The sequence below is a fragment of the Capsicum annuum genome, chromosome 9 (genome assembly GCF_002878395.1).
Source record: "Capsicum annuum cultivar UCD-10X-F1 chromosome 9, UCD10Xv1.1, whole genome shotgun sequence".
Lineage (NCBI taxonomy): Eukaryota > Viridiplantae > Streptophyta > Magnoliopsida > Solanales > Solanaceae > Capsicum > Capsicum annuum.
In genome coordinates this window covers 11,677,162-11,691,979 of record NC_061119.1, presented here as the reverse complement: position 1 = coordinate 11,691,979, position 14,818 = coordinate 11,677,162, and positions in this window count along the sequence as shown.

Genomic DNA, 14,818 nt, shown 5'->3' with positions numbered 1-14,818 from the left:
ACTTTAAAGAAAGTGATGCACTGACAAAGAATAGTACAATCCTAGAAAGAAACACTATAAAATTATTACCTTAAATTGATAATATACACAAGCCCAAAATTATGATCCAGCCTGCTATGCCTCTTGCCCAGGCAACTTGCAACTCTCTTCCCATGTTTCCTTAAGCCACCTTTATCTAATAATGAATAGTTTGAAGAAGAAAGAAGAAAAAAATATGGATATCTTAAAGAACAAAGAGACAAAAAACAAGGTCGTAAAGACTCACCACTGCAACACACTGTAAGAAAAGCCAATCGTGGTCCTCTCATAAGCATAATAAAGTTAATGCAGGAGAGAACTTACTGTTTCCAAGGCCACCCCGTCCTTTGCTTAGTGATTGATCTCTAGTGCTTTAACAACTGTATCAGTCATTTTCTGTGGATCTTGAACAGGTTGAGATTTGAAGAAATAAGTTAAAAGTAGAATATGGATCTGAAGTCTGATATGGAAAAGTTATTTGATTTGTAGGACGAGTTTAGCCTGAAGGATTTTTATAATCTTAAAAACGCTAAGAAGGTAGTTCGTATACTCTTCAGACCCTTTTCTGATGAGCATGCATACCATTTTTGTGTTTTGATATGCACAAAAATGCATACCATTTCAGAAACTTTAGGTGTGTAACTGAATATGGACGATTTATCATAAATATGAAGTATTAGAAGGGAAAGGACAAGGCCCCCCCCCCTCTACCCAAGACCCTCCTCCCGCCCTGCCTAGACCACGGAAACCCCCCCTACCCTCGCCTAAACCCGGGACCACGCCTTGGCCCAGGACCCCTCGCTCCCCCTCGCGCCCCTCCCCCGCCTGAATTCGGGACCATGCCAAAGCCCAGGACCAACCCTCCCGCCTCCGTCCCCGCCTGGACCCGAAACCACGTCCCCGGGAGCCCCGCCCCTACCTGGACCAGGGACCAAGAACCTCCTCCCGTCGGGACTCGGGACCACGCCAAGGCCCAGGAGGCCCCTCCCCGCCCAGATCGCAGACCACGCCCAAGCCCATCCCTACCCCCTCTCCCTGGGATCGCCCCCCCCCCAAGCTTTGCCCGAGCCCGGGACTGACCCCTTCCCAGGCTCTGCCCGAGCCCAGGACCGCCTCCTCCCCCCGTCCCAGGATCTGCCCGAGATCGGGATGCCCTCCCTCCACCCCGGGTTTCAGGCTCCGCCTAAGCCCGGGACCGCTCCCTTCACCCATCCCAGGTTTCGCTCAATCCCAGGACCGAACCTCTCTTTCTCGGGTTTCAGGCTCTATCCGAGCCCGGGACCGCCCTCTTTATGGGTGCCTGGCTCCGCCCCTCCACCCGTCCTAGTCTTCCTAGGACCACCTAGCCCCCAGGTCTCAAGCTACGCTCGATCTCGAGACCTCTTCTTCCACCCATCCCAGGCTACTTGGGATCGGCCCCCCCTGATACGAGCCAAATTGCCATCATACCTTTAGATGACATTATGCAAGGCCAACACATGAAGAATTCGGGTGTGGTCACATTGAGGGAACGACGACATGCATGGGAGACCCATTTTGAGTACACAATAGATTAATTCTGTGTGTTGATAGTTGCTTGTGAGCTTGCCTTGATGAGACACTCGACAGTCCAAGTGATAAAGAACAAGTGTGAAAGCCAAAAATAACACAAGGGATTGCATATGTTGAAGTGTGAAGAAGATCTCTTTGAACACTTCATGACTGCCCTTCTCATTTAGGGTGTCTTGGTCATTTTATGTCTCTCCTTTGCACTCCATAGGCGCCCCACTCATTAAGGGCACCTTGGTCATTTTGTCTTCGTCTTATAGTAGATTATAAATAGAATATTTTAGGATTATTTCACTTAGTTATTGATTGATATTGAAGAACTCATCTCTTGAGAGAAAGTATAGTGAAAATCCAAACTAGGGTATGATACAAGTACGATCGTGATTGTGGATCAATACATAAAGACTCAAGCTCGGGTGGTTGCCTAACCAATGGAACAAGCTTTGAAGTGTAGAGAACAAGTCCCACACTCTAAGGCCTCCCTTTTGTCTTGGCTCATTAAGGGCATTCTACTCATTTTGTATTAAGTTGAAACCTAGGCTATAAATAGAACATGTTAGGTCATTTTGTCATAACTTAGATGATATTTTGAGAGCTCTTTGAGAGTGTTCATACAAGTGTGGATATCACCTGTGACAAGTGTGGAATCACTTGTGTTGGTTGCTTGTTTTGAAACATTGGTTGCTTGGGGATTCCGTTCCCTTGAGGTCACCGTAAGAACTTGATGTTATTTGTATGAATTCTTGGGTCTTAGTGTTCAATATACACTTTGGTTCACAGTGTTTGTGTATTGTGTGTCAAGTTATCTATCATTCTATCTTATTATTGTTGTTGTGTTCATTCTTGGTTTTGGGTGTCTAAACCCGAGACCTTGTTGTGTCATTTTTGTTCTTGTTATTGTGTTGTAATCTTAGTTTGTGGCTCGCTGATTATAGGTTTTGAATACCTTAGAATCTTGTTGTTATCATGCTTGTATTGTTATTGTGTAGTGAATCCGAGAGGGGTCACCAAAAGGGGTCCTCGGTTCTTCAAATCATGGACTGTTTTGGTGTGTGTTAGTGTCTTCCTTGTCGATCTTGTATTATTTGGTATCAGAGCATGGCTTGATTTTGTTCCCACAAGATCAATCTTGGGCTAGCTTACTTGAAAATATATATAAAAAAAAGTAGTGTTCTTGAGTTTGGATCTTGGCCGAAAGTTTGTTGTGTTTGGCCGAGACTTGAGCATTAGATCTAAGAGTTATTTTGTTTTTCTTGGTGTTTCAAGTGTTAGTTTTCTTCATCACTAACACTCTTGAGTCAACATCTAAATTTGAGCTTGCATTTGTTGAAGTGTTGTTGTGAACTTAAAGCCTTAGCCGGTTGTGTTGTCATCTTGGTGGACTTGGCTGTGATTTATTGGCATTGTTGTTGTTGGAATTGGTTGTTGGGATTGTTGTGTTCTTGGTGATAGTTGAAGTTGTTCTTGATGTTCTTCATCCCTTTCAAGACTTGTTAAAATAAAGTGTATACTAGATCTATAAAGTTGAAGAGAAAAAGGTGAAAGTTTGTTAGTCTTGAAAGATTTACCATCACCCATCAACTAGTCAATCACTTCCCAACAAATTTCCTTATTTTAAGGACCTTGTTTTAAGGGGGATAGTACAAAAAGTCAAGTCTTCCACTTTTGAATTTGATAATAAGATTTCAAGACTTGTTTTTCTCCTAAATCAATTCCCACCAATTCCAAATCACAAATTGTTCAAGACTTCTAATTTTGGAAAATAAAATTTGTTACGACCGCAATCAATACGTGGCTGCCATGTCACGTTTTACTATTCACACTACAAATTTAGGCTCAAATTTTTTATTTCTTAGTTTCTAATCTTTGTTTCTTAGTTGCAATTTGTTGATTCTATTGCTAATTAACTAACTAGTAATTGTCTACTAGGTTGTAAATTAGTTTTTATGTCCATTTATTCGTATCTACGTTTCTTTGTGTGCTTTTATCTATTTTAAATTCGTTGTAGTTTCTTGGTTCAACTCCGTATGTATTTTCTTTGAGTTGTTTCAAAAGAGAATCTATTCTGACCTCGAGCCCCAACTGGTACCAAGTAATCTCCTTGGAGTATAAACGAGTTACCAACACTTGTGAGCTAATTGAGAGGCATTTCAAAGTGCGAGAGCTTGTGAGGATGTTTTATTTTCTAACATTAACTAGTTTGTTGTTTTTTGTGTTTTTGTTTTAAAATTTCTTTTGCTAGGAACTATGACATTGGAAAAAGTGACCATGAACGATTTGATGACTGGCATAATAGGTATGAAATATGACCTTAGTAACCGAATGGAGAGAATGGAAAAAATAATGGACCGAGTGGAAGGAAGAATAGAAGGGACGGAAAGCTCTCTTGCAAGAAGTTGGATAACTTGATAGAGAATCCAAGCCTTCCTAATCAGGTTCTTATGAGTGGATATGCTACACATGAGCTACAAGGTAGTCAAACTAACTCTTGCACTCTAGTGAATGAGGCTAGTAGCCAACTAAGTGTGAACGGTAATTTGACTTTAGGTAAGCCAAATATGCCTCCATTTGGTGATGATAATGTACAAATTGAGATTGTGTATACGCTAGTTGATCCATCTAGTGCTGAGGCCATTATGGCAAGTGATAGTACATTGTCTTATGGAAGTCATGAAGACCAACTTGTATGTGAAAATGGTGATGTTGAACATGTTGGCCGGTTGACTATGGATGACCCTCTAGTTGTTTTTGTTGTAGACCCAATACATTGTACTAGTGGTAGTATTGGGAAAATGAAATGCATCCTAAACTCATGTCCATGGACATTCCACCCATTTGATCCCGATGATTATTTGAAGTATAATGATGAGGATGTCTTTTGGAATGACTTGAATGTGCATGGAATTTATGGCCTTCCTATATCGGCTTTCAAGCCTATTTGTTGTTCCAAGAAGAGTCAATGTTTTCCACTTGATGAGCAACTCTTATTCCTTATTTCTTGTCACACTTATGTGGATAGACTAGTTGACTCTTTCTTGGGAGGGTATTCAGGTAAGAGGGATATTTGGGTGTATGTGAAGTTTGAGCAACCTTGGCAAGATACTATGATTGATTACACTAATCCTAACCCTTATACCTTGAGGAACTTGTGTTTGCTTGTCCTTTCTATTATTTGCAAGGTTCGGATTCAAGGTCGAATCCTTTTTCAAGAAGAGAAGAATGATACAAGTACGATCATGATTGTGGATCAATATGTAAAGACTCGAGCTCGGGTGGTTGCTCAACCAATGTAACAAGCTTTAAAGTGTAGAGAACAAGTCCCACACTCCAAGGCCTCCCTTTTGTCTTGGCTCATTAAGGGCATTCTACTCATTTTATATTAAGTTCAAACCTAGGCTATAAATAGAACATGTTAGGTCATTTTGTCATAACTTAGATGATATTTTGAGAGCTCTTTGAGAGTGTTCATACAAGTGTGGATATCACTTGTGACAAATGTAGAATCACTTGTGTTGGTTGCTTGTTTTGAAACGTTAGTTGCTTGGGGATTCCATTCCCTTGAGGTCACCGTAAGAACTTGATGTTATTTGTATGAATTCTTGGGTCTTACTGTTTAATATACACTTTGGTTCATAGTGTTTATGCATTGTGTGTCAAGTTATCTATCATTCTATCTTATTATTGTTGTTGTGTTCATTCTTGGTTTTGGGTGTCTAAACCCGAGACCTTGTTGTGTCATTTTTGTTCTTGTTATTGTGTTGTAATCTTAGTTTGTTGATCGATCATTATAGGTGTTGAACACCTTACAATCTTGTTGTTATCGTACTTGTATTGTTATTATGTAGTGAATTCGAGAGGGGTCACTAAAAAGGGTCCTCGGTTCTTCAAATCATGAACTGTTTTGGTGTGTGTTAGTGTCTTCCTTGTCGATATTGTACCATTGGGTAGTACTTAGTGTGGAATCACTAGTGTTGCATTTTGGCTTAGAAACGTTGGTGCTTGAGGAGATTGACGTCCCTTTTGTGTCTACGTAAGAGCTTGATGTTGATTATATGGGTTGTAGGAGTCTTGACGTTTGATCCACGTCTTGGTTCTTATGTTCTTGTATAATTTTATGTCAAGTTACTATCCTTTATTTATTGCATTTGTGTTGTGTTTTGTTGTCTTGTTTCCATTATCGTATGTTTGTTGTTGCTGCCATTGTTTTGTTGTCTCTTGTTCTCGTTTTCCTCTTGTGTTCTTGGCTGGTTTTAGTGTTCCGTAGACGTATTCTTATCATTTGGTATCAGAGCAAGGATTGATTTTATTTCAACAAAATCAATCTTGGGCTTGTTAACTTAAAAATAAAAAAAAGTGTTAAAAACCGAAAAACTAAAAAAAAAAGAATTTTGTCTCATTTTTGGTCTTTGACCGAAATTTTAAATTTAGATTTAGAATATTTTTATGTGTTTTGGTTATTTCTAGTGTTAGCCCCTTTTTCACTAACACTAATTGAGTCTAGATCCGAATTTTGAGTCATTTTTGAGTTGTTCTTAGAATTTGAAGGTTGCTGTTTTTTGAAGATTGGTGGCTTGAAAATGTGTTGTTCATGTTGTTGTTGAAGATGTGGACTTGAAAACGTATTGTTGTTGTTGTTGTGGAGATCAATGTGAGCTAAAAGAAAAAAAAATCAGTCAATTTGGGGCTCATTTAGTTTGGTTTCCATTCTTGAATGTTCTTGATGTTCATAGTCATCTTCATGTTGTGTTGAAGAAGAATAGTGAAAGAAAGAGTGGTCTTTGTTTGTCTGGGAAACATTTCCAAGACAACAAAAAAAGAGAAAGTACATAATAGGTCTTTCAAAAAGCCTTATTACCAAAAAGGAGAAAGGGCATTTTTCAAGGTTGACAAAAGAGGAAAGAAGATAAGACTCTCAAAAAGGTTGTCTTGCCAAAAAGGTGCAAGAAAGTCAAAGCCTCTTGAATTTTGAAAAAAAGGCTCCAAAGTCTTGTTTGGCCTACTATAGCCGAAAATCCACTCTTTCAAATTGGAGATTGAACAATTCAAGTTGATAAAAAAAAGTTTCAAATTTCAACAATTCCCAACACCCAATCCAAGGCTTCCACGTGTATGCCACGTTGCCACCTCCCAAAAATGATCTAAGGCTCAAAATTTTAGTTTTCTTAGTTTCGTTTCTTTGTTTCCTTAGTTGTATTTATTGATTCTAATATTAATTGGCAAACTAGTAATCATCTACTAGGTTGTGAGTTAGTTTTTGAGTTCGTTTATTTCGTGTTTGCGTCCTTGTGTGCTTTTATTTTTTTAATCATTGTGATTCCTTGGCTCAAGTCTGAACAAGATTTCTTTGAGTCTTTCAAACAAAAATTCATTCCGAACAAGAGTAGAACTCATCCCTCAATGTCTCACTGATTATAAGCCAACTTTCAACACTTGTGAATCCAAGTATGAGGCAACCGAAAGTGTGAGAATGCGGTGAGGATACTTTTGAGCTAACTAGTTTGTTGTTTTTTCCTTTATTGTTGTCTTTCTTAGGTACCATGGGTGACGATTTCAAGGCCGTTTGTGAAGATTTCAAACGGAAACTTGAAAAGCTACGGCAATTGATATCCACATTTAGGCCACTAAATCCAATTCCTCTTGTCCAAGCTCAACTTAATCAAAAACTTCCTTGTGATGAGAGCTTCCCAAAGAAGAAAGTGGGATTGTATGACACACACCAAGGTGAAGGTCGTACCTTATGTGCGCTACAAGGTAAAAATGCTATCTCTTACACTTCTACAAACTTAGAATGTTGTAATGTGGCTAGTAGTAGCCAAGTAGATGTAGTTGGTGATTTGCCTAGAGGAGAATGACATGAGTCTTCCCTTTGTGATACTTTTGATATTGCTAGGTTACAAGAAGATCCAATTCTTGCTGTAAGTAAGCAAGAACTAGTTGATCCTATAGATGACAAAATTGATTCTTCTCGTAAGAATGATTTGTGTCCACCTAATGCTAGCACTTGTATCTTGAATAAGGTTCCATTTCCATGTGATGAAAGTATTCATACACTATTTGACCCTTGTGAAAACCAAGGTGAATCTACGTTGGTATGTGAGTTACCAACAACTAATGAGGATGTGAATAATGATCAACTTACTTATAAATGTAGTCCACTACTTGAGCATGTGTATGGTGTGTTTGATGAGTCTCAAGTTAGTGATGATGTTGATAGAGTTGATCATTAGATTGGAGATGATTCTTTGATCATGTTGTGTGATGAAAGCCTTATTGTTATCTTTGCTCATAGAAATCGTGAAAATGAATAATCGGGTGAAGGTGCCGTTGATTTGCTTTAATTCTTAGGAAATCCGAATTGTGATTGTTGTTGTGAATATTTTCGATTGTGTTCCCTGTCACACCCCCTTTTCACCAAAAAGATCATTTTAAAGTTTGAAAGGGTTCTCATTATTAAAGTGACAAAAGATAAAAAAATTGTTTCGATAAAGGATTATTTACATTTTTTTATTCAGAGTCGCCACTTGGCATAATCCGGTGTGCTAAGTCACCTTTGAAAAATCCTTTTCAAAACAATTTGACTCTTTAAGACTGGTTTGCGAATAGAGATTCCGGCTAAGGAATTCTGTTGACCGAGGGGAAGGTTTTAGGCACCCCTCGATCCCATGGTTCGACCACGGTCGCTTGGGAGAGCGTATCAGCTAATTTGACATTACAAATGTATAAACCACATAAAACACAGAAACATGCATCAAACACATCAAACAACAATCCAAAATCAAAACAATAATGTTTAGTCCAATTATACAGTCTAAAATAGAAAAATTACGAAAAATATAAATCCTACTCTAACCTATACTAATCCTAAACTGTGCTTCCCCGATGCCTTGAACCTTCGCCATGAACGTCTTCCGGGTACAAAAAACTTTGGGGCATTCCCCAAATAAATCAATACAAATCCCTCGGGGCATTTCCCGGCTAAATGAGTACAATTTTTCAATACGAGAATACCAAACCATTCAACCAAATTTCAAACATTCAACAAAATTTCAAACATTCGATAAAAACTATAAATTCTAAACTTTGCCTACCCCAACTTATGTTTGCCTACCTGAGCTTGATCTATCATGACATTATCACATTCAACGACAACAAGGTCTCAAAATAAATTAAAGCTTGCCTTTTATCATTTTTTTTTAATTCTCAATCCTACCCCAATCTAATTTTGAATCAAGATTCATACACAATAGTTCACACCACTATTCCCGACAATCCACAACTACTGTAAATTTTATATTCATCTAACAATCCACAACATATTGTAAATTCAATATTCATCATTCACAAGCAATTAACAACATTCAATCTAATGTATCAAAAATCACCAACAATAAAATAAAAGAGAAAAAAAGTAGAATTGGACCTCAATGGGATGCTTCAAGATCGATGTATCATTTTGATTTAATCAGATAAAGTTTGCACCGATGAACCTTAAATCGAACCTCAACAATGGACTCACCAACTCCGTACCAAATCAATCGCAAAAATCCCAAAATTTTGACCCGAACACAATTCCACGAAAAGGAAACCCACGACCCAAAGCAAAGATCACAAATCCCAAAAACTCATACCTAATTAGTACACTTCGTTACTATTTTTGGTCATTTTTTGGCAGATCTCATTGGAATCGGGACTGATTAAACCAATTTTTTATTGCTCGCCAGCGGGTTTCGGCTCTTTTCGGTGGATGGTTGCCGGAATCGACGTTGGGGGTCAGGTTCGGTGGTTTTCCAGTGTTCTCCGGTCACTATTGTAGCGTCTATGGAGCTCTGGCAAGCTTAACAGTGGCTTCACTGTTCTTCTCCTCCCTAAAATCTCTCCCTCTTACTTATTTTTCGATCACTCTCCCTCCGTTTCTCTCAGCCCTCCCTCGTCTTCTCACTTTTTGGCAGTGTGGGTGTATAAGTTTTCGGTGAGGGATGTGATGTGTTTAGTGAGAGAATATGTAGATGAGAGAATGGATTTTGTGTAGTGAGGAAAAAGAAATGTGCCAAAGGTGGGGTATGCGGGTATGAGATTAGGGAGGTAGGTAGGGTAGTGGTGAGGTGTAAGAAATTAGTTAGGATAAGATTAAATTTGTTATGGATTTGATTACTTTTGTATTTTTGTGGGGTGTTATCACATGGGTGAGGGTGTATAATAACAAGAGGTAAAAAAAAAGGCTAAATTGGGTTTTGGGACGGACAAAATTAGGTGTCTACATCATGCCTCTTTTTTGGTGTAAACACAAAGTGTTTTTGGACCCAAAAAAGTAGACAACGAGAACAAATTTTGACCCGACCATTATTCAAAGAAAGAAACAGAAGGAAGAAGGGCAACTGAGTCTTTGACATCCTACCTACCCAAGTTATGAGAGAGTCAAATCACAGGTATCTCAAATGGTTGGAAGAAGAGGAACTATACCGAGTTGGAGAGTCGAGTGAGGCTTTATCGAGGTTCCAGTCCGCGGCTCTGTCATTACATCAAAAATAAAAAATTAAAAGAGTTAAAAAGATAAATAAAATTACAAAATTCCTATCTATGCAGCTTCTTTTGAACTCTTGACTTGAGTTTTATCACCCTATTCTTCAGGCGGGCTCCTGACTTGCAATTTTTTAATTTGTTGCTTGGCTTTCAATTGTTTCACCTTGTTTCTTGACTTTTAACCTTTAAACTTGTTGCTTGGCTATCAATTTCCTCATCCCGTTCTCCAGGAGGGCTCTTGACTTTCAATTTGATCATCCTGTTCTTCAGACGGGCTCCTGACTTGCTATTTCCATATGTTGTCTTTCAATTTCTTCACTTTGTTTCTTGAATTTTATTTTATTCTCTCTATTCTTCAGGCGGACTCCCGAAATCACATCAAAACTAAAAGAAAATTATCCCAGACTAATATTATTATAAAGAGATTTCATATGCCAGGAAAGTGAAGTTCCAAACACAAGAATTAAATTTTGCCCCAATTTATCATCAAAGGACTTTTGTAAAAGTCACATCATTATAGAAATTAAAAGGAATGACTCGACTAAAAGGTACGTCTTATAGGAATCAGGGGAATGACTCGACTAAAAGGTACGTCTTTTAGGGGTCAAAGGGAGTGACTCGACTAAAAGGTATGTCTTCTACGGGTCAAGGGGAATGATTCGACTAAAAGGTACGTCTTATAGGAATCAAGGGGTATAACTCGACTAAAAGGTACGTCTTCTAAGAGCCAAGGGGAATGACTCAACTAGAAGGTACGTCTTATAGGAATCAAGGGGGATGACTCGACTAAAAGGTACATCTTATAGGAATCAAAGGGGGATGATTCGATTAAAAGGTACGTCTTATAGGAATTAAAGGAGATGACTCAACTAAAAGGTACATCTTATAGGAATCAAGAGAGATGAATCGACTAACAGGTACGTCTTATAGGAATCAAAGAGAATGACTCGACTAAAAGGTACGTCTTATAGGAATCAAGGGGATTAACTCGACTAAAAGGTACGTCTTATAGGAATCAAGAGAGATGACTCGACTAACAGGTACATCTTATAGGAATCAAAGGGAATGACTCGACTAAAAGGTATGTCTTATACGAATTAAGGGGATTGACTCGACTAAAAGGTACATCTTATAGGAATCAAAGGGAATGACTCAACTAAAAGGTACGTCTTATAGAAATCAAGGGAGATGACTCGACTAACAGGTACGTCTTATAGGAATCAAAGGGAATGACTCGACTAAAAGATACATCTTATAGGAATCAAGGGGATTGACTCGACTAAAAAGCACGTCTTTTAGGAATCAAAGGAATGACTCGACTAAAAGGTATGTCTTATAGGAATCAAGGGGGATGACTCATCTAGGAGGTACATCTTCTAAGAGTCAAGGGGAATGACTCGACTAGAAGGTACGTCTTCTAGAAGTGAAGGTTCAATTTAAGAAGTGAATCACCTAGCAAATGAAAACTGAAATCCCTGGACAAGAAAGTGTGTCTCTGAGGGATATAGGATGTGAATTTTACCATGACTTGATTATCAAACCTGTGCAGCAACATTGCTTCTTGCATTTGTAAAAGTGAGGCATTGCAGCCCTTGATGTTTATGCTTTGAAGTCCTTGCTTTGAAGGTAATATGTTTCCTTTTTCATCAAAAAAAACTTGTGAGTTTAAAAACACGGTGACTGGTTTGTGGCTTTAGCTTTCGTGGCGATTGCTTTTGTCCTCATCACATTTAACCTTGCGTTCAACCGTTAGTATGCATCATTAACTTATTGCATCATTGAACCAAACTCAGGTTATTAAGAGTGACTCTGAAACAAACACAATATTTCTCCTTTGCTATGTTTTCTCAGGTAAACCCTTTGCGCCTTGGTATTTCCATGGGTTAACAGACTTGTCTGTTGACAAAACTTTCTGCATGTCCTTTTTTTAGGTTACAATCATGTCTCTTTTATGCGCTGGACTTTCTATCTTTCTTTGTACAATTGAAGAAGTTGGTAGCCATTTTAGAAACTTTTCTCCCTTGTTTTGACAGACTTGACTCAAAGACAAGAGAAAAAATGACAATGATTTTTTATTTGGTTAACTGACTCAAGAAAATTAAATAAAAATAAAGAGAAAAGGAAATGACATTGAATGTCCCCATTTGAAATAAAGAAATGAAAAATTTATCTAAAAATGACAGGCAACTCTAATGATTATGCCATGCATTTGGATTAAGCTGTATGATTTTTCCATCATAACTTTCTACCAATTGTGGTTGAGTTAATGGCCCTGAAACTGAGTTACTTGCTTAGGCCAATTGTATTTAAGACCTCATTCGGCTAGTGACACCTTGAAGGGTTTTCACCAACAAGCCTCTCTCATTCTTCTCTTAGCTCACCACCGCCTTATGGTGCCCGTGAGGGTTTTCACCAATAAGACTCTCTTATTTTTATTTCTCTCAACTTAACATCGCCTTATGGTGCCCGCGTGGGTTTTCACCAATAAGGATCTCTCATTTTTATTTCTCTCTTGATTCCTTACGCTGAGGAAGACAAGTAGTTCCAAAATACATCATCATATCCATTGTATGCTTAGCCATAACATCCTCAAAGATTGATCTGAAGGTCTTTCTTTGATTGTAATGACTTTTGGATAGGGTTATAAAGAAAGGATGACATGAGGTCCAAACGACACTTGAAGTGGGGTAGGACTTACAACTTTTGGAATCGACTCAAACAATGAGTGTCAACTCATGTCCCAGTTTATTTTGACTGGGCAATACTAAATTGTTTATTTGGTTGGACCGAGCCCAGAGGAGGGCAGCCTACGTATCTCACCCCCGAAAGAGGAGAATCAGGTCACGCGTAGTTCTGACAGCTTGTTTTGCTTGATTCTGACTTTTTTTTATTCCATTGACTTTAACTGACTTTTTTCTTTTTGGGATTTTTCTTCCGACTCTATTTTTCTTGACACTCTTTTTTTCCTTTTTTTTGGACACATTTTTTCTCTCTGCCCTTTTTTGTTTTGAAACTTTTTTGATTTTACTATTTTGCTCGACACTATTCTTTTGAACTGTGTTGACTCTATCTTAATTCCAAAAGAGGGGTATGAAAGAAAATAGTACTAAAGCTCAAACAGGATAAGCAAAGGATGACACAATGTTTGGGATAACAAAATGAAATGTCTTCATCATATCAATCCTTGAAAATGTAAGTACATATCATGCAATATGAAATGAAAAATGAAGATCATTTGACACTTTAACAACACTATCCTTAATTGAGCATGTGTGTTACTTCTTCCTCTACACTTGTCAAACATACAACTCCACCTTTGTTGTATATCCATCACATTGAATGACTCATGCTTTCGTGGAGTTGATGTTCGTTCTGTTCCTCTTGATAGGATCACACAGACACTGTTCGACCTAATTAAGACATGTCTTTCTATTGATGACCAAGTTATTCTTGTGATTCTCAAAATATTTGCCTTAATTTTCAAAGAAGGCTTGAATTTGTCACCAAATGTGTCAACACTCTACCCATTTTCTCATATGCTCTCTTTTCTAACTTTAACCCCCTAATTCAATTTTCATGCTTAAACTGGATTTTAAGATATGACTGAAAATTCCGCAGGCATGTCATATCACTAAAACCAACATAAAATGTACTGTATAAAGAAAACAAACAAACAACACATATTTGAAACATAAAATGAAAAGGACACTTCATTTAGTTGAAATAAAAGATAAAAGGGTTTGAACATAAACGAAAAAGGGACAAAACAAGATAGATCCTGAACTACAACCTTGAAATTCTTCAGAAAATAGAAAAGAAAAGAAAACAAACTACCAGACCTCTTCCTAGTAGGGAGAGGGGTGACTTCTCAATTGCTCAGCCTGACAACTTAGCCACTGGTTTGCATATCAGCATGACTAAAGATTTCCTCACTATCAATGTTTTGCACCATAATCGATCCATCTTTAATCATATTTTCAATTTCTCTTTTCAAATCTCGACAATATTCAATACTATGACCCTGAGCATCAGAATGATACGCACATCGTGCATTAGGATCAAAATTTCTTGAACGCCGATTAAGGGTGTGCCCAAGGACAGGAGTGATCATGCCTTCCTATATCAATCTCTGAAATAAACTAGCATATGACTCTCCAATTGGTATGAAGCTATCTCTCGACTTATGCCTCATTTCATCATTTGGCTTGGATAAAAAATCAGGCTTAGAAGGGTTTTAGTATGTTTGTAGAGTTAGAGGATGACGCTGGGGCATTGAGGTATGCCATTTTGGGTAAGATGAGGGTTTAACATGTGGTTATGCATTATAAACAGGATATAGATGTGGAGAAATAGAGTATAATGGATTTTAGGAGTGATTATGTGGAGTTTGGGCATAAACTTGAGCTTGAGCCTGAGACCGACGACGGCGTGATCTTCTTGACCTTCCCTGCTGTCCAACTACAATAGTAGATGCATCTTCTTCATTCTTTTTCTCCCCAACACTTCCTTAACCTTTTTGAATTGCTTGAGTAGTCTCTTTCAATGTTACAAAACTCATAATGTGACTAGTCTTAATTCCCCCTTCTATAATCTCCCTCATTTTAAGGACCTCAATGAACGGCTTGCCTAATGCAGGTAACAAGTGTTGATAATATGTTTTGTCCTGCGCTTGAATAAATACCTTCACTATCTTACTTTCTTTCATTGGTGGTTTCACCTAGCAGCTTGTTCA